Source organism: Schistocerca cancellata, unplaced genomic scaffold (genome assembly GCF_023864275.1).
Source record: "Schistocerca cancellata isolate TAMUIC-IGC-003103 unplaced genomic scaffold, iqSchCanc2.1 HiC_scaffold_320, whole genome shotgun sequence".
In the NCBI taxonomy this organism is placed as follows: Eukaryota; Metazoa; Arthropoda; class Insecta; order Orthoptera; family Acrididae; genus Schistocerca; species Schistocerca cancellata.
The window spans coordinates 208571-224145 of NW_026046338.1; the positions used below are offsets into that span (position 1 = coordinate 208571).

The following is a 15575-nucleotide window of genomic DNA, read 5'->3' on the forward strand; positions in this document are numbered from 1 at the left end:
TTACTTCCTATTTTTCTTTTCGGAGCTACAGCCCGATTCGGTCAGGGAGACGCCACCGTGAAATGAAGGGGCGTGCTGTGTGTCCATCGCCTCGCCTCTCCTCCCCTCTCTCAGTCGTTTATCGTGCTTGTCGTTTTGATATAGGCCGATTTGAGAGCGTCAGCTCTCGCGTCAGCTGAGCAAAGTCGAGACAAGTCGAGACACACTAAGGGCTGGTATGCAGCGAGTAAGAGGGGGGAAAAAACAATAATTTAAGAGCGCGCGGCAAAAGTACTCATACGCGAAATTAAAAGCCTGCTGCGGTGGCCGGGAATCGAACCCGGATCAACTGCTTGGAAGGCAACTATGCTGACCATTACACCACCACCGCACAAGCGAGCGCCCCGACGCCGCGCGGTGTCGGCTTCCCGCCTGTCGGCAGCGGCCGAAGGTGATCGTACCTGCAGGCGCATTTCGAGGTAGGCTAGGGGAACACATCCAGTTGCATTCGGACGGCGTATCCACGCACACTTCGCATCCTTTGGCAAGAGTCGGCGCCGGCGACGCAAGAGTACGCAGAGGACCGCGTTCTGGCGGCATTTTTCAGCAGTGCAGTGCAGTGCAGTGCAGGATTCAGCGTCTGCAGCGTCTTCCGCACAGAATGCTACGGCGCTTGACGGCAGCCCCACTTTCCCTTGAGACATCTGCTCGGGAAGCAGCGTGAAGTTACCGCTGGCCCGAGCATCGGTGGTTCAGTGGTAGAATGCTCGCCTGCCACGCGGGCGGCCCGGGTTCGATTCCCGGCCGATGCATCATTTTGCTTTTCCCGCGATAATGCTGCCGCAACACCGCAATCAACTGGGCCGGCAATGAAATTGTAGCAACAGAACACGTTATCCAGGAAGAACAGTGTTTCTACGTCTAATATTGGGTACGCAACTTACCCAGTTTCCAGGAGAAACGGTTCACCCGTGCCTCTGTAGCGCAGTAGGCAGCGCGTAAGTCTCATAATCTTAAGGTCGTGAGTTCGATCCTCACCCGGGGCATTTAATTTTCTGTGACTGATGGTGGTGCTGTTGCTGGGGCGCCAACGTATTTCTTGTTTGTTATCCACAACGTTTCAACGCTTCAGCGGGAAAATGTTTACTTCCTCTTATTGCTACTTACAGCTTCCCTTTTCCTCTTCTCCCAGCACAGCATGAAGCCAAAAGCATTGCTCTGCGACGTTTGAGGTGCGCGCCTTGCCAGTCAGTATGTGCAAAGATGCTCGCAAAGAGAGAAGGGCGCCGACGTGGCACTCGACACGAAGTGCGACAAGCGACCGTACGAACGGTCCAATGGAACGGCCACATCCGGTGTGGTCTAGTGGCTAGGATACCTGGCTTTCACCCAGGAGGCCCGGGTTCGATTCCCGGTACCGGAACGGAATTTTTTTTCCACACGAATCGTGACAAGTTTGAGCTGTCCGAGCGGCCGTTTCCCGTCCTGCTCGCAATATAGCTACTGTTTCGTGACCGTCAGCAGAATATAGACTAGGGAAGCAGACACACGACGACCATAGAAATGGTGTATGGCTTCATGCCAGCTGTTTCCAGTTTAGGGCTGAGCAACTGCATCTGCCGAGGCCCGTTAGCTCAGTTGGTTAGAGCGTCGTGCTAATAACGCGAAGGTCGCGGGTTCGATCCCCCCACGGGCCACTACTCTTTTACTACTACGAAAAGGCAGCGCCGATTTCAGCTGGCGAGTGTGATGACCAAAAGATCATCACCATGCGTGGAAGTTGACAGAGGATCCGAACCCGACTTGTCGGGAAGCGCTACAGCATTCACTCGGCAATGGGCTTAATATTTTGAATACACTGGTTCTCAACCGATGAAGAGAAAATGAAAGAAAATGTCTGATTGCCGATGCGTAACAACTTTGGCCCTTGTCAGTACTTGGGCGGGTGAGCGCATGGGAACACAGGGTACTATTGGCAGTTTTACTTCCTATTTTTCTTTTCGGAGCTACAGCCCGATTCGGTCAGGGAGACGCCACCGTGAAATGAAGGGGCGTGCTGTGTGTCCATCGCCTCGCCTCTCCTCCCCTCTCTCAGTCGTTTATCGTGCTTGTCGTTTTGATATAGGCCGATTTGAGAGCGTCAGCTCTCGCGTCAGCTGAGCAAAGTCGAGACAAGTCGAGACACACTAAGGGCTGGTATGCAGCGAGTAAGAGGGGGGAAAAAAACAATAATTTAAGAGCGCGCGGCAAAAGTACTCATACGCGAAATTAAAAGCCTGCTGCGGTGGCCGGGAATCGAACCCGGATCAACTGCTTGGAAGGCAACTATGCTGACCATTACACCACCACCGCACAAGCGAGCGCCACGACGCCGCGCGGTGTCGGCTTCCCGCCTGTCGGCAGCGGCCGAAGGTGATCGTACCTGCAGGCGCATTTCGAGGTAGGCTAGGGGAACACATCCAGTTGCATTCGGACGGCGTATCCACGCACACTTCGCATCCTTTGGCAAGAGTCGGCGCCGGCGACGCAAGAGTACGCAGAGGACCGCGTTCTGGCGGCATTTTTCAGCAGTGCAGTGCAGTGCAGTGCAGGATTCAGCGTCTGCAGCGTCTTCCGCACAGAATGCTACGGCGCTTGACGGCAGCCCCACTTTCCCTTGAGACATCTGCTCGGGAAGCAGCGTGAAGTTACCGCTGGCCCGAGCATCGGTGGTTCAGTGGTAGAATGCTCGCCTGCCACGCGGGCGGCCCGGGTTCGATTCCCGGCCGATGCATCATTTTGCTTTTCCCGCGATAATGCTGCCGCAACACCGCAATCAACTGGGCCGGCAATGAAATTGTAGCAACAGAACACGTTATCCAGGAAGAACAGTGTTTCTACGTCTAATATTGGGTACGCAACTTACCCAGTTTCCAGGAGAAACGGTTCACCCGTGCCTCGGTAGCGCAGTAGGCAGCGCGTAAGTCTCATAATCTTAAGGTCGTGAGTTCGATCCTCACCCGGGGCATTTAATTTTCTGTGACTGATGGTGGTGCTGTTGCTGGGGCGCCAACGTATTTCTTGTTTGTTATCCACAACGTTTCAACGCTTCAGCGGGAAAATGTTTACTTCCTCTTATTGCTACTTACAGCTTCCCTTTTCCTTTTCTCCCAGCACAGCATGAAGCCAAAAGCATTGCTCTGCGACGTTTGAGGTGCGCGCCTTGCCAGTCAGTATGTGCAAAGATGCTCGCAAAGGGAGAAGGGCGCCGACGTGGCACTCGACACGAAGTGCGACAAGCGACCGTACGAACGGTCCAATGGAACGGCCACATCCGGTGTGGTCTAGTGGCTAGGATACCTGGCTTTCACCCAGGAGGCCCGGGTTCGATTCCCGGTACCGGAACGGAATTTTTTTTCCACACGAATCGTGACAAGTTTGAGCTGTCCGAGCGGCCGTTTCCCGTCCTGCTCGCAATATAGCTACTGTTTCGTGACCGTCAGCAGAATATAGACTAGGGAAGCAGACACACGACGACCATAGAAATGGTGTATGGCTTCATGCCAGCTGTTTCCAGTTTAGGGCTGAGCAACTGCATCTGCCGAGGCCCGTTAGCTCAGTTGGTTAGAGCGTCGTGCTAATAACGCGAAGGTCGCGGGTTCGATCCCCCCACGGGCCACTACTCTTTTACTACTACGAAAAGGCAGCGCCGATTTCAGCTGGCGAGTGTGATGACCAAAAGATCATCACCATGCGTGGAAGTTGACAGAGGATCCGAACCCGACTTGTCGGGAAGCGCTACAGCATTCACTCGGCAATGGGCATAATATTTTGAATACACTGGTTCTCAACCGATGAAGAGAAAATGAAAGAAAATGTCTGATTGCCGATGCGTAACAACTTTGGCCCTTGTCAGTACTTGGGCGGGTGAGCGCATGGGAACACAGGGTACTATTGGCAGTTTTACTTCCTATTTTTCTTTTCGGAGCTACAGCCCGATTCGGTCAGGGAGACGCCACCGTGAAATGAAGGGGCGTGCTGTGTGTCCATCGCCTCGCCTCTCCTCCCCTCTCTCAGTCGTTTATCGTGCTTGTCGTTTTGATATAGGCCGATTTGAGAGCGTCAGCTCTCGCGTCAGCTGAGCAAAGTCGAGACAAGTCGAGACACACTAAGGGCTGGTATGCAGCGAGTAAGAGGGGGGAAAAAACAATAATTTAAGAGCGCGCGGCAAAAGTACTCATACGCGAAATTAAAAGCCTGCTGCGGTGGCCGGGAATCGAACCCGGATCAACTGCTTGGAAGGCAACTATGCTGACCATTACACCACCACCGCACAAGCGAGCGCCCCGACGCCGCGCGGTGTCGGCTTCCCGCCTGTCGGCAGCGGCCGAAGGTGATCGTACCTGCAGGCGCATTTCGAGGTAGGCTAGGGGAACACATCCAGTTGCATTCGGACGGCGTATCCACGCACACTTCGCATCCTTTGGCAAGAGTCGGCGCCGGCGACGCAAGAGTACGCAGAGGACCGCGTTCTGGCGGCATTTTTCAGCAGTGCAGTGCAGTGCAGTGCAGGATTCAGCGTCTGCAGCGTCTTCCGCACAGAATGCTACGGCGCTTGACGGCAGCCCCACTTTCCCTTGAGACATCTGCTCGGGAAGCAGCGTGAAGTTACCGCTGGCCCGAGCATCGGTGGTTCAGTGGTAGAATGCTCGCCTGCCACGCGGGCGGCCCGGGTTCGATTCCCGGCCGATGCATCATTTTGCTTTTCCCGCGATAATGCTGCCGCAACACCGCAATCAACTGGGCCGGCAATGAAATTGTAGCAACAGAACACGTTATCCAGGAAGAACAGTGTTTCTACGTCTAATATTGGGTACGCAACTTACCCAGTTTCCAGGAGAAACGGTTCACCCGTGCCTCGGTAGCGCAGTAGGCAGCGCGTAAGTCTCATAATCTTAAGGTCGTGAGTTCGATCCTCACCCGGGGCATTTAATTTTCTGTGACTGATGGTGGTGCTGTTGCTGGGGCGCCAACGTATTTCTTGTTTGTTATCCACAACGTTTCAACGCTTCAGCGGGAAAATGTTTACTTCCTCTTATTGCTACTTACAGCTTCCCTTTTCCTCTTCTCCCAGCACAGCATGAAGCCAAAAGCATTGCTCTGCGACGTTTGAGGTGCGCGCCTTGCCAGTCAGTATGTGCAAAGATGCTCGCAAAGAGAGAAGGGCGCCGACGTCGCACTCGACACGAAGTGCGACAAGCGACCGTACGAACGGTCCAATGGAACGACCACACCCGGTGTGGTCTAGTGGCTAGGATACCTGGCTTTCACCCAGGAGGCCCGGGTTCGATTCCCGGTACCGGAACGGAATTTTTTTTCCACACGAATCGTGACAAGTTTGAGCTGTCCGAGCGGCCGTTTCCCGTCCTGCTCGCAATATAGCTACTGTTTCGTGACCGTCAGCAGAATATAGACTAGGGAAGCAGACACACGACGACCATAGAAATGGTGTATGGCTTCATGCCAGCTGTTTCCAGTTTAGGGCTGAGCAACTGCATCTGCCGAGGCCCGTTAGCTCAGTTGGTTAGAGCGTCGTGCTAATAACGCGAAGGTCGCGGGTTCGATCCCCCCACGGGCCACTACTCTTTTACTACTACGAAAAGGCAGCGCCGATTTCAGCTGGCGAGTGTGATGACCAAAAGATCATCACCATGCGTGGAAGTTGACAGAGGATCCGAACCCGACTTGTCGGGAAGCGCTACAGCATTCACTCGGCAATGGGCATAATATTTTGAATACACTGGTTCTCAACCGATGAAGAGAAAATGAAAGAAAATGTCTGATTGCCGATGCGTAACAACTTTGGCCCTTGTCAGTACTTGGGCGGGTGAGCGCATGGGAACACAGGGTACTATTGGCAGTTTTACTTCCTATTTTTCTTTTCGGAGCTACAGCCCGATTCGGTCAGGGAGACGCCACCGTGAAATGAAGGGGCGTGCTGTGTGTCCATCGCCTCGCCTCTCCTCCCCTCTCTCAGTCGTTTATCGTGCTTGTCGTTTTGATATAGGCCGATTTGAGAGCGTCAGCTCTCGCGTCAGCTGAGCAAAGTCGAGACAAGTCGAGACACACTAAGGGCTGGTATGCAGCGAGTAAGAGGGGGGAAAAAACAATAATTTAAGAGCGCGCGGCAAAAGTACTCATACGCGAAATTAAAAGCCTGCTGCGGTGGCCGGGAATCGAACCCGGATCAACTGCTTGGAAGGCAACTATGCTGACCATTACACCACCACCGCACAAGCGAGCGCCCCGACGCCGCGCGGTGTCGGCTTCCCGCCTGTCGGCAGCGGCCGAAGGTGATCGTACCTGCAGGCGCATTTCGAGGTAGGCTAGGGGAACACATCCAGTTGCATTCGGACGGCGTATCCACGCACACTTCGCATCCTTTGGCAAGAGTCGGCGCCGGCGACGCAAGAGTACGCAGAGGACCGCGTTCTGGCGGCATTTTTCAGCAGTGCAGTGCAGTGCAGTGCAGGATTCAGCGTCTGCAGCGTCTTCCGCACAGAATGCTACGGCGCTTGACGGCAGCCCCACTTTCCCTTGAGACATCTGCTCGGGAAGCAGCGTGAAGTTACCGCTGGCCCGAGCATCGGTGGTTCAGTGGTAGAATGCTCGCCTGCCACGCGGGCGGCCCGGGTTCGATTCCCGGCCGATGCATCATTTTGCTTTTCCCGCGATAATGCTGCCGCAACACCGCAATCAACTGGGCCGGCAATGAAATTGTAGCAACAGAACACGTTATCCAGGAAGAACAGTGTTTCTACGTCTAATATTGGGTACGCAACTTACCCAGTTTCCAGGAGAAACGGTTCACCCGTGCCTCGGTAGCGCAGTAGGCAGCGCGTAAGTCTCATAATCTTAAGGTCGTGAGTTCGATCCTCACCCGGGGCATTTAATTTTCTGTGACTGATGGTGGTGCTGTTGCTGGGGCGCCAACGTATTTCTTGTTTGTTATCCACAACGTTTCAACGCTTCAGCGGGAAAATGTTTACTTCCTCTTATTGCTACTTACAGCTTCCCTTTTCCTCTTCTCCCAGCACAGCATGAAGCCAAAAGCATTGCTCTGCGACGTTTGAGGTGCGCGCCTTGCCAGTCAGTATGTGCAAAGATGCTCGCAAAGAGAGAAGGGCGCCGACGTCGCACTCGACACGAAGTGCGACAAGCGACCGTACGAACGGTCCAATGGAACGACCACACCCGGTGTGGTCTAGTGGCTAGGATACCTGGCTTTCACCCAGGAGGCCCGGGTTCGATTCCCGGTACCGGAACGGAATTTTTTTTCCACACGAATCGTGACAAGTTTGAGCTGTCCGAGCGGCCGTTTCCCGTCCTGCTCGCAATATAGCTACTGTTTCGTGACCGTCAGCAGAATATAGACTAGGGAAGCAGACACACGACGACCATAGAAATGGTGTATGGCTTCATGCCAGCTGTTTCCAGTTTAGGGCTGAGCAACTGCATCTGCCGAGGCCCGTTAGCTCAGTTGGTTAGAGCGTCGTGCTAATAACGCGAAGGTCGCGGGTTCGATCCCCCCACGGGCCACTACTCTTTTACTACTACGAAAAGGCAGCGCCGATTTCAGCTGGCGAGTGTGATGACCAAAAGATCATCACCATGCGTGGAAGTTGACAGAGGATCCGAACCCGACTTGTCGGGAAGCGCTACAGCATTCACTCGGCAATGGGCATAATATTTTGAATACACTGGTTCTCAACCGATGAAGAGAAAATGAAAGAAAATGTCTGATTGCCGATGCGTAACAACTTTGGCCCTTGTCAGTACTTGGGCGGGTGAGCGCATGGGAACACAGGGTACTATTGGCAGTTTTACTTCCTATTTTTCTTTTCGGAGCTACAGCCCGATTCGGTCAGGGAGACGCCACCGTGAAATGAAGGGGCGTGCTGTGTGTCCATCGCCTCGCCTCTCCTCCCCTCTCTCAGTCGTTTATCGTGCTTGTCGTTTTGATATAGGCCGATTTGAGAGCGTCAGCTCTCGCGTCAGCTGAGCAAAGTCGAGACAAGTCGAGACACACTAAGGGCTGGTATGCAGCGAGTAAGAGGGGGGAAAAAACAATAATTTAAGAGCGCGCGGCAAAAGTACTCATACGCGAAATTAAAAGCCTGCTGCGGTGGCCGGGAATCGAACCCGGATCAACTGCTTGGAAGGCAACTATGCTGACCATTACACCACCACCGCACAAGCGAGCGCCACGACGCCGCGCGGTGTCGGCTTCCCGCCTGTCGGCAGCGGCCGAAGGTGATCGTACCTGCAGGCGCATTTCGAGGTAGGCTAGGGGAACACATCCAGTTGCATTCGGACGGCGTATCCACGCACACTTCGCATCCTTTGGCAAGAGTCGGCGCCGGCGACGCAAGAGTACGCAGAGGACCGCGTTCTGGCGGCATTTTTCAGCAGTGCAGTGCAGTGCAGTGCAGTGCAGGATTCAGCGTCTGCAGCGTCTTCCGCACAGAATGCTACGGCGCTTGACGGCAGCCCCACTTTCCCTTGAGACATCTGCTCGGGAAGCAGCGTGAAGTTACCGCTGGCCCGAGCATCGGTGGTTCAGTGGTAGAATGCTCGCCTGCCACGCGGGCGGCCCGGGTTCGATTCCCGGCCGATGCATCATTTTGCTTTTCCCGCGATAATGCTGCCGCAACACCGCAATCAACTGGGCCGGCAATGAAATTGTAGCAACAGAACACGTTATCCAGGAAGAACAGTGTTTCTACGTCTAATATTGGGTACGCAACTTACCCAGTTTCCAGGACAAACGGTTCACCCGTGCCTCGGTAGCGCAGTAGGCAGCGCGTAAGTCTCATAATCTTAAGGTCGTGAGTTCGATCCTCACCCGGGGCATTTAATTTTCTGTGACTGATGGTGGTGCTGTTGCTGGGGCGCCAACGTATTTCTTGTTTGTTATCCACAACGTTTCAACGCTTCAGCGGGAAAATGTTTACTTCCTCTTATTGCTACTTACAGCTTCCCTTTTCCTCTTCTCCCAGCACAGCATGAAGCCAAAAGCATTGCTCTGCGACGTTTGAGGTGCGCGCCTTGCCAGTCAGTATGTGCAAAGATGCTCGCAAAGAGAGAAGGGCGCCGACGTGGCACTCGACACGAAGTGCGACAAGCGACCGTACGAACGGTCCAATGGAACGACCACACCCGGTGTGGTCTAGTGGCTAGGATACCTGGCTTTCACCCAGGAGGCCCGGGTTCGATTCCCGGTACCGGAACGGAATTTTTTTTCCACACGAATCGTGACAAGTTTGAGCTGTCCGAGCGGCCGTTTCCCGTCCTGCTCGCAATATAGCTACTGTTTCGTGACCGTCAGCAGAATATAGACTAGGGAAGCAGACACACGACGACCATAGAAATGGTGTATGGCTTCATGCCAGCTGTTTCCAGTTTAGGGCTGAGCAACTGCATCTGCCGAGGCCCGTTAGCTCAGTTGGTTAGAGCGTCGTGCTAATAACGCGAAGGTCGCGGGTTCGATCCCCCCACGGGCCACTACTCTTTTACTACTACGAAAAGGCAGCGCCGATTTCAGCTGGCGAGTGTGATGACCAAAAGATCATCACCATGCGTGGAAGTTGACAGAGGATCCGAACCCGACTTGTCGGGAAGCGCTACAGCATTCACTCGGCAATGGGCATAATATTTTGAATACACTGGTTCTCAACCGATGAAGAGAAAATGAAAGAAAATGTCTGATTGCCGATGCGTAACAACTTTGGCCCTTGTCAGTACTTGGGCGGGTGAGCGCATGGGAACACAGGGTACTATTGGCAGTTTTACTTCCTATTTTTCTTTTCGGAGCTACAGCCCGATTCGGTCAGGGAGACGCCACCGTGAAATGAAGGGGCGTGCTGTGTGTCCATCGCCTCGCCTCTCCTCCCCTCTCTCAGTCGTTTATCGTGCTTGTCGTTTTGATATAGGCCGATTTGAGAGCGTCAGCTCTCGCGTCAGCTGAGCAAAGTCGAGACAAGTCGAGACACACTAAGGGCTGGTATGCAGCGAGTAAGAGGGGGGAAAAAACAATAATTTAAGAGCGCGCGGCAAAAGTACTCATACGCGAAATTAAAAGCCTGCTGCGGTGGCCGGGAATCGAACCCGGATCAACTGCTTGGAAGGCAACTATGCTGACCATTACACCACCACCGCACAAGCGAGCGCCACGACGCCGCGCGGTGTCGGCTTCCCGCCTGTCGGCAGCGGCCGAAGGTGATCGTACCTGCAGGCGCATTTCGAGGTAGGCTAGGGGAACACATCCAGTTGCATTCGGACGGCGTATCCACGCACACTTCGCATCCTTTGGCAAGAGTCGGCGCCGGCGACGCAAGAGTACGCAGAGGACCGCGTTCTGGCGGCATTTTTCAGCAGTGCAGTGCAGTGCAGTGCAGGATTCAGCGTCTGCAGCGTCTTCCGCACAGAATGCTACGGCGCTTGACGGCAGCCCCACTTTCCCTTGAGACATCTGCTCGGGAAGCAGCGTGAAGTTACCGCTGGCCCGAGCATCGGTGGTTCAGTGGTAGAATGCTCGCCTGCCACGCGGGCGGCCCGGGTTCGATTCCCGGCCGATGCATCATTTTGCTTTTCCCGCGATAATGCTGCCGCAACACCGCAATCAACTGGGCCGGCAATGAAATTGTAGCAACAGAACACGTTATCCAGGAAGAACAGTGTTTCTACGTCTAATATTGGGTACGCAACTTACCCAGTTTCCAGGAGAAACGGTTCACCCGTGCCTCTGTAGCGCAGTAGGCAGCGCGTAAGTCTCATAATCTTAAGGTCGTGAGTTCGATCCTCACCCGGGGCATTTAATTTTCTGTGACTGATGGTGGTGCTGTTGCTGGGGCGCCAACGTATTTCTTGTTTGTTATCCACAACGTTTCAACGCTTCAGCGGGAAAATGTTTACTTCCTCTTATTGCTACTTACAGCTTCCCTTTTCCTCTTCTCCCAGCACAGCATGAAGCCAAAAGCATTGCTCTGCGACGTTTGAGGTGCGCGCCTTGCCAGTCAGTATGTGCAAAGATGCTCGCAAAGAGAGAAGGGCGCCGACGTGGCACTCGACACGAAGTGCGACAAGCGACCGTACGAACGGTCCAATGGAACGGCCACATCCGGTGTGGTCTAGTGGCTAGGATACCTGGCTTTCACCCAGGAGGCCCGGGTTCGATTCCCGGTACCGGAACGGAATTTTTTTTCCACACGAATCGTGACAAGTTTGAGCTGTCCGAGCGGCCGTTTCCCGTCCTGCTCGCAATATAGCTACTGTTTCGTGACCGTCAGCAGAATATAGACTAGGGAAGCAGACACACGACGACCATAGAAATGGTGTATGGCTTCATGCCAGCTGTTTCCAGTTTAGGGCTGAGCAACTGCATCTGCCGAGGCCCGTTAGCTCAGTTGGTTAGAGCGTCGTGCTAATAACGCGAAGGTCGCGGGTTCGATCCCCCCACGGGCCACTACTCTTTTACTACTACGAAAAGGCAGCGCCGATTTCAGCTGGCGAGTGTGATGACCAAAAGATCATCACCATGCGTGGAAGTTGACAGAGGATCCGAACCCGACTTGTCGGGAAGCGCTACAGCATTCACTCGGCAATGGGCTTAATATTTTGAATACACTGGTTCTCAACCGATGAAGAGAAAATGAAAGAAAATGTCTGATTGCCGATGCGTAACAACTTTGGCCCTTGTCAGTACTTGGGCGGGTGAGCGCATGGGAACACAGGGTACTATTGGCAGTTTTACTTCCTATTTTTCTTTTCGGAGCTACAGCCCGATTCGGTCAGGGAGACGCCACCGTGAAATGAAGGGGCGTGCTGTGTGTCCATCGCCTCGCCTCTCCTCCCCTCTCTTAGTCGTTTATCGTGCTTGTCGTTTTGATATAGGCCGATTTGAGAGCGTCAGCTCTCGCGTCAGCTGAGCAAAGTCGAGACAAGTCGAGACACACTAAGGGCTGGTATGCAGCGAGTAAGAGGGGGGAAAAAAACAATAATTTAAGAGCGCGCGGCAAAAGTACTCATACGCGAAATTAAAAGCCTGCTGCGGTGGCCGGGAATCGAACCCGGATCAACTGCTTGGAAGGCAACTATGCTGACCATTACACCACCACCGCACAAGCGAGCGCCACGACGCCGCGCGGTGTCGGCTTCCCGCCTGTCGGCAGCGGCCGAAGGTGATCGTACCTGCAGGCGCATTTCGAGGTAGGCTAGGGGAACACATCCAGTTGCATTCGGACGGCGTATCCACGCACACTTCGCATCCTTTGGCAAGAGTCGGCGCCGGCGACGCAAGAGTACGCAGAGGACCGCGTTCTGGCGGCATTTTTCAGCAGTGCAGTGCAGTGCAGTGCAGGATTCAGCGTCTGCAGCGTCTTCCGCACAGAATGCTACGGCGCTTGACGGCAGCCCCACTTTCCCTTGAGACATCTGCTCGGGAAGCAGCGTGAAGTTACCGCTGGCCCGAGCATCGGTGGTTCAGTGGTAGAATGCTCGCCTGCCACGCGGGCGGCCCGGGTTCGATTCCCGGCCGATGCATCATTTTGCTTTTCCCGCGATAATGCTGCCGCAACACCGCAATCAACTGGGCCGGCAATGAAATTGTAGCAACAGAACACGTTATCCAGGAAGAACAGTGTTTCTACGTCTAATATTGGGTACGCAACTTACCCAGTTTCCAGGAGAAACGGTTCACCCGTGCCTCTGTAGCGCAGTAGGCAGCGCGTAAGTCTCATAATCTTAAGGTCGTGAGTTCGATCCTCACCCGGGGCATTTAATTTTCTGTGACTGATGGTGGTGCTGTTGCTGGGGCGCCAACGTATTTCTTGTTTGTTATCCACAACGTTTCAACGCTTCAGCGGGAAAATGTTTACTTCCTCTTATTGCTACTTACAGCTTCCCTTTTCCTCTTCTCCCAGCACAGCATGAAGCCAAAAGCATTGCTCTGCGACGTTTGAGGTGCGCGCCTTGCCAGTCAGTATGTGCAAAGATGCTCGCAAAGAGAGAAGGGCGCCGACGTGGCACTCGACACGAAGTGCGACAAGCGACCGTACGAACGGTCCAATGGAACGGCCACATCCGGTGTGGTCTAGTGGCTAGGATACCTGGCTTTCACCCAGGAGGCCCGGGTTCGATTCCCGGTACCGGAACGGAATTTTTTTTCCACACGAATCGTGACAAGTTTGAGCTGTCCGAGCGGCCGTTTCCCGTCCTGCTCGCAATATAGCTACTGTTTCGTGACCGTCAGCAGAATATAGACTAGGGAAGCAGACACACGACGACCATAGAAATGGTGTATGGCTTCATGCCAGCTGTTTCCAGTTTAGGGCTGAGCAACTGCATCTGCCGAGGCCCGTTAGCTCAGTTGGTTAGAGCGTCGTGCTAATAACGCGAAGGTCGCGGGTTCGATCCCCCCACGGGCCACTACTCTTTTACTACTACGAAAAGGCAGCGCCGATTTCAGCTGGCGAGTGTGATGACCAAAAGATCATCACCATGCGTGGAAGTTGACAGAGGATCCGAACCCGACTTGTCGGGAAGCGCTACAGCATTCACTCGGCAATGGGCTTAATATTTTGAATACACTGGTTCTCAACCGATGAAGAGAAAATGAAAGAAAATGTCTGATTGCCGATGCGTAACAACTTTGGCCCTTGTCAGTACTTGGGCGGGTGAGCGCATGGGAACACAGGGTACTATTGGCAGTTTTACTTCCTATTTTTCTTTTCGGAGCTACAGCCCGATTCGGTCAGGGAGACGCCACCGTGAAATGAAGGGGCGTGCTGTGTGTCCATCGCCTCGCCTCTCCTCCCCTCTCTCAGTCGTTTATCGTGCTTGTCGTTTTGATATAGGCCGATTTGAGAGCGTCAGCTCTCGCGTCAGCTGAGCAAAGTCGAGACAAGTCGAGACACACTAAGGGCTGGTATGCAGCGAGTAAGAGGGGGGAAAAAAACAATAATTTAAGAGCGCGCGGCAAAAGTACTCATACGCGAAATTAAAAGCCTGCTGCGGTGGCCGGGAATCGAACCCGGATCAACTGCTTGGAAGGCAACTATGCTGACCATTACACCACCACCGCACAAGCGAGCGCCACGACGCCGCGCGGTGTCGGCTTCCCGCCTGTCGGCAGCGGCCGAAGGTGATCGTACCTGCAGGCGCATTTCGAGGTAGGCTAGGGGAACACATCCAGTTGCATTCGGACGGCGTATCCACGCACACTTCGCATCCTTTGGCAAGAGTCGGCGCCGGCGACGCAAGAGTACGCAGAGGACCGCGTTCTGGCGGCATTTTTCAGCAGTGCAGTGCAGTGCAGTGCAGGATTCAGCGTCTGCAGCGTCTTCCGCACAGAATGCTACGGCGCTTGACGGCAGCCCCACTTTCCCTTGAGACATCTGCTCGGGAAGCAGCGTGAAGTTACCGCTGGCCCGAGCATCGGTGGTTCAGTGGTAGAATGCTCGCCTGCCACGCGGGCGGCCCGGGTTCGATTCCCGGCCGATGCATCATTTTGCTTTTCCCGCGATAATGCTGCCGCAACACCGCAATCAACTGGGCCGGCAATGAAATTGTAGCAACAGAACACGTTATCCAGGAAGAACAGTGTTTCTACGTCTAATATTGGGTACGCAACTTACCCAGTTTCCAGGAGAAACGGTTCACCCGTGCCTCTGTAGCGCAGTAGGCAGCGCGTAAGTCTCATAATCTTAAGGTCGTGAGTTCGATCCTCACCCGGGGCATTTAATTTTCTGTGACTGATGGTGGTGCTGTTGCTGGGGCGCCAACGTATTTCTTGTTTGTTATCCACAACGTTTCAACGCTTCAGCGGGAAAATGTTTACTTCCTCTTATTGCTACTTACAGCTTCCCTTTTCCTCTTCTCCCAGCACAGCATGAAGCCAAAAGCATTGCTCTGCGACGTTTGAGGTGCGCGCCTTGCCAGTCAGTATGTGCAAAGATGCTCGCAAAGAGAGAAGGGCGCCGACGTGGCACTCGACACGAAGTGCGACAAGCGACCGTACGAACGGTCCAATGGAACGACCACACCCGGTGTGGTCTAGTGGCTAGGATACCTGGCTTTCACCCAGGAGGCCCGGGTTCGATTCCCGGTACCGGAACGGAATTTTTTTTCCACACGAATCGTGACAAGTTTGAGCTGTCCGAGCGGCCGTTTCCCGTCCTGCTCGCAATATAGCTACTGTTTCGTGACCGTCAGCAGAATATAGACTAGGGAAGCAGACACACGACGACCATAGAAATGGTGTATGGCTTCATGCCAGCTGTTTCCAGTTTAGGGCTGAGCAACTGCATCTGCCGAGGCCCGTTAGCTCAGTTGGTTAGAGCGTCGTGCTAATAACGCGAAGGTCGCGGGTTCGATCCCCCCACGGGCCACTACTCTTTTACTACTACGAAAAGGCAGCGCCGATTTCAGCTGGCGAGTGTGATGACCAAAAGATCATCACCATGCGTGGAAGTTGACAGAGGATCCGAACCCGACTTGTCGGGAAGCGCTACAGCATTCACTCGGCAATGGGCATAATATTTTGAATACACTGGTTCTCA

General features: G+C 54.1%; 40 non-coding genes across 40 annotated transcripts; 32 read left to right on the forward strand and 8 right to left on the reverse strand.

The window, feature by feature from the left end:
- Nucleotides 1-298: 298 nt before the first annotated feature.
- On the reverse strand, nt 299-370 carry Trnag-ucc (transfer RNA glycine (anticodon UCC)). Its single transcript has one exon. It is a non-coding gene; the product is annotated as a tRNA-Gly (tRNA).
- A 350-nt stretch (nt 371-720) lies between these two features.
- Trnag-gcc (transfer RNA glycine (anticodon GCC)) lies at nt 721-791 on the forward strand. The gene has a single exon. It is a non-coding gene; the product is annotated as a tRNA-Gly (tRNA).
- Nucleotides 792-952: 161 nt separating this feature from the next.
- Trnam-cau (transfer RNA methionine (anticodon CAU)) lies at nt 953-1025 on the forward strand. Its single transcript has one exon. It is a non-coding gene; the product is annotated as a tRNA-Met (tRNA).
- A 305-nt stretch (nt 1026-1330) lies between these two features.
- Trnae-uuc (transfer RNA glutamic acid (anticodon UUC)) lies at nt 1331-1402 on the forward strand. The gene has a single exon. It is a non-coding gene; the product is annotated as a tRNA-Glu (tRNA).
- Nucleotides 1403-1602: 200 nt separating this feature from the next.
- Nucleotides 1603-1676, forward strand: Trnai-aau (transfer RNA isoleucine (anticodon AAU)). The gene has a single exon. It is a non-coding gene; the product is annotated as a tRNA-Ile (tRNA).
- A 583-nt stretch (nt 1677-2259) lies between these two features.
- Nucleotides 2260-2331, reverse strand: Trnag-ucc (transfer RNA glycine (anticodon UCC)). The gene has a single exon. It is a non-coding gene; the product is annotated as a tRNA-Gly (tRNA).
- Nucleotides 2332-2681: 350 nt separating this feature from the next.
- Nucleotides 2682-2752, forward strand: Trnag-gcc (transfer RNA glycine (anticodon GCC)). Its single transcript has one exon. It is a non-coding gene; the product is annotated as a tRNA-Gly (tRNA).
- Nucleotides 2753-2913: 161 nt separating this feature from the next.
- Nucleotides 2914-2986, forward strand: Trnam-cau (transfer RNA methionine (anticodon CAU)). Its single transcript has one exon. It is a non-coding gene; the product is annotated as a tRNA-Met (tRNA).
- Nucleotides 2987-3291: 305 nt separating this feature from the next.
- Nucleotides 3292-3363, forward strand: Trnae-uuc (transfer RNA glutamic acid (anticodon UUC)). Its single transcript has one exon. It is a non-coding gene; the product is annotated as a tRNA-Glu (tRNA).
- Nucleotides 3364-3563: 200 nt separating this feature from the next.
- On the forward strand, nt 3564-3637 carry Trnai-aau (transfer RNA isoleucine (anticodon AAU)). The gene has a single exon. It is a non-coding gene; the product is annotated as a tRNA-Ile (tRNA).
- A 582-nt stretch (nt 3638-4219) lies between these two features.
- On the reverse strand, nt 4220-4291 carry Trnag-ucc (transfer RNA glycine (anticodon UCC)). The gene has a single exon. It is a non-coding gene; the product is annotated as a tRNA-Gly (tRNA).
- A 350-nt stretch (nt 4292-4641) lies between these two features.
- Nucleotides 4642-4712, forward strand: Trnag-gcc (transfer RNA glycine (anticodon GCC)). The gene has a single exon. It is a non-coding gene; the product is annotated as a tRNA-Gly (tRNA).
- A 161-nt stretch (nt 4713-4873) lies between these two features.
- On the forward strand, nt 4874-4946 carry Trnam-cau (transfer RNA methionine (anticodon CAU)). The gene has a single exon. It is a non-coding gene; the product is annotated as a tRNA-Met (tRNA).
- A 305-nt stretch (nt 4947-5251) lies between these two features.
- Trnae-uuc (transfer RNA glutamic acid (anticodon UUC)) lies at nt 5252-5323 on the forward strand. Its single transcript has one exon. It is a non-coding gene; the product is annotated as a tRNA-Glu (tRNA).
- Nucleotides 5324-5523: 200 nt separating this feature from the next.
- Trnai-aau (transfer RNA isoleucine (anticodon AAU)) lies at nt 5524-5597 on the forward strand. Its single transcript has one exon. It is a non-coding gene; the product is annotated as a tRNA-Ile (tRNA).
- Nucleotides 5598-6179: 582 nt separating this feature from the next.
- On the reverse strand, nt 6180-6251 carry Trnag-ucc (transfer RNA glycine (anticodon UCC)). The gene has a single exon. It is a non-coding gene; the product is annotated as a tRNA-Gly (tRNA).
- Nucleotides 6252-6601: 350 nt separating this feature from the next.
- Trnag-gcc (transfer RNA glycine (anticodon GCC)) lies at nt 6602-6672 on the forward strand. The gene has a single exon. It is a non-coding gene; the product is annotated as a tRNA-Gly (tRNA).
- Nucleotides 6673-6833: 161 nt separating this feature from the next.
- Trnam-cau (transfer RNA methionine (anticodon CAU)) lies at nt 6834-6906 on the forward strand. Its single transcript has one exon. It is a non-coding gene; the product is annotated as a tRNA-Met (tRNA).
- A 305-nt stretch (nt 6907-7211) lies between these two features.
- Nucleotides 7212-7283, forward strand: Trnae-uuc (transfer RNA glutamic acid (anticodon UUC)). Its single transcript has one exon. It is a non-coding gene; the product is annotated as a tRNA-Glu (tRNA).
- Nucleotides 7284-7483: 200 nt separating this feature from the next.
- Trnai-aau (transfer RNA isoleucine (anticodon AAU)) lies at nt 7484-7557 on the forward strand. The gene has a single exon. It is a non-coding gene; the product is annotated as a tRNA-Ile (tRNA).
- Nucleotides 7558-8139: 582 nt separating this feature from the next.
- On the reverse strand, nt 8140-8211 carry Trnag-ucc (transfer RNA glycine (anticodon UCC)). The gene has a single exon. It is a non-coding gene; the product is annotated as a tRNA-Gly (tRNA).
- Nucleotides 8212-8566: 355 nt separating this feature from the next.
- On the forward strand, nt 8567-8637 carry Trnag-gcc (transfer RNA glycine (anticodon GCC)). Its single transcript has one exon. It is a non-coding gene; the product is annotated as a tRNA-Gly (tRNA).
- Nucleotides 8638-8798: 161 nt separating this feature from the next.
- On the forward strand, nt 8799-8871 carry Trnam-cau (transfer RNA methionine (anticodon CAU)). Its single transcript has one exon. It is a non-coding gene; the product is annotated as a tRNA-Met (tRNA).
- Nucleotides 8872-9176: 305 nt separating this feature from the next.
- On the forward strand, nt 9177-9248 carry Trnae-uuc (transfer RNA glutamic acid (anticodon UUC)). The gene has a single exon. It is a non-coding gene; the product is annotated as a tRNA-Glu (tRNA).
- A 200-nt stretch (nt 9249-9448) lies between these two features.
- Nucleotides 9449-9522, forward strand: Trnai-aau (transfer RNA isoleucine (anticodon AAU)). Its single transcript has one exon. It is a non-coding gene; the product is annotated as a tRNA-Ile (tRNA).
- A 582-nt stretch (nt 9523-10104) lies between these two features.
- On the reverse strand, nt 10105-10176 carry Trnag-ucc (transfer RNA glycine (anticodon UCC)). Its single transcript has one exon. It is a non-coding gene; the product is annotated as a tRNA-Gly (tRNA).
- A 350-nt stretch (nt 10177-10526) lies between these two features.
- Trnag-gcc (transfer RNA glycine (anticodon GCC)) lies at nt 10527-10597 on the forward strand. Its single transcript has one exon. It is a non-coding gene; the product is annotated as a tRNA-Gly (tRNA).
- A 161-nt stretch (nt 10598-10758) lies between these two features.
- On the forward strand, nt 10759-10831 carry Trnam-cau (transfer RNA methionine (anticodon CAU)). The gene has a single exon. It is a non-coding gene; the product is annotated as a tRNA-Met (tRNA).
- A 305-nt stretch (nt 10832-11136) lies between these two features.
- Nucleotides 11137-11208, forward strand: Trnae-uuc (transfer RNA glutamic acid (anticodon UUC)). The gene has a single exon. It is a non-coding gene; the product is annotated as a tRNA-Glu (tRNA).
- A 200-nt stretch (nt 11209-11408) lies between these two features.
- Nucleotides 11409-11482, forward strand: Trnai-aau (transfer RNA isoleucine (anticodon AAU)). The gene has a single exon. It is a non-coding gene; the product is annotated as a tRNA-Ile (tRNA).
- A 583-nt stretch (nt 11483-12065) lies between these two features.
- Nucleotides 12066-12137, reverse strand: Trnag-ucc (transfer RNA glycine (anticodon UCC)). The gene has a single exon. It is a non-coding gene; the product is annotated as a tRNA-Gly (tRNA).
- A 350-nt stretch (nt 12138-12487) lies between these two features.
- Trnag-gcc (transfer RNA glycine (anticodon GCC)) lies at nt 12488-12558 on the forward strand. The gene has a single exon. It is a non-coding gene; the product is annotated as a tRNA-Gly (tRNA).
- A 161-nt stretch (nt 12559-12719) lies between these two features.
- Nucleotides 12720-12792, forward strand: Trnam-cau (transfer RNA methionine (anticodon CAU)). Its single transcript has one exon. It is a non-coding gene; the product is annotated as a tRNA-Met (tRNA).
- Nucleotides 12793-13097: 305 nt separating this feature from the next.
- Trnae-uuc (transfer RNA glutamic acid (anticodon UUC)) lies at nt 13098-13169 on the forward strand. The gene has a single exon. It is a non-coding gene; the product is annotated as a tRNA-Glu (tRNA).
- Nucleotides 13170-13369: 200 nt separating this feature from the next.
- Nucleotides 13370-13443, forward strand: Trnai-aau (transfer RNA isoleucine (anticodon AAU)). The gene has a single exon. It is a non-coding gene; the product is annotated as a tRNA-Ile (tRNA).
- A 583-nt stretch (nt 13444-14026) lies between these two features.
- Nucleotides 14027-14098, reverse strand: Trnag-ucc (transfer RNA glycine (anticodon UCC)). Its single transcript has one exon. It is a non-coding gene; the product is annotated as a tRNA-Gly (tRNA).
- Nucleotides 14099-14448: 350 nt separating this feature from the next.
- On the forward strand, nt 14449-14519 carry Trnag-gcc (transfer RNA glycine (anticodon GCC)). The gene has a single exon. It is a non-coding gene; the product is annotated as a tRNA-Gly (tRNA).
- A 161-nt stretch (nt 14520-14680) lies between these two features.
- Trnam-cau (transfer RNA methionine (anticodon CAU)) lies at nt 14681-14753 on the forward strand. Its single transcript has one exon. It is a non-coding gene; the product is annotated as a tRNA-Met (tRNA).
- Nucleotides 14754-15058: 305 nt separating this feature from the next.
- On the forward strand, nt 15059-15130 carry Trnae-uuc (transfer RNA glutamic acid (anticodon UUC)). Its single transcript has one exon. It is a non-coding gene; the product is annotated as a tRNA-Glu (tRNA).
- Nucleotides 15131-15330: 200 nt separating this feature from the next.
- On the forward strand, nt 15331-15404 carry Trnai-aau (transfer RNA isoleucine (anticodon AAU)). Its single transcript has one exon. It is a non-coding gene; the product is annotated as a tRNA-Ile (tRNA).
- Nucleotides 15405-15575: the final 171 nt, after the last annotated feature.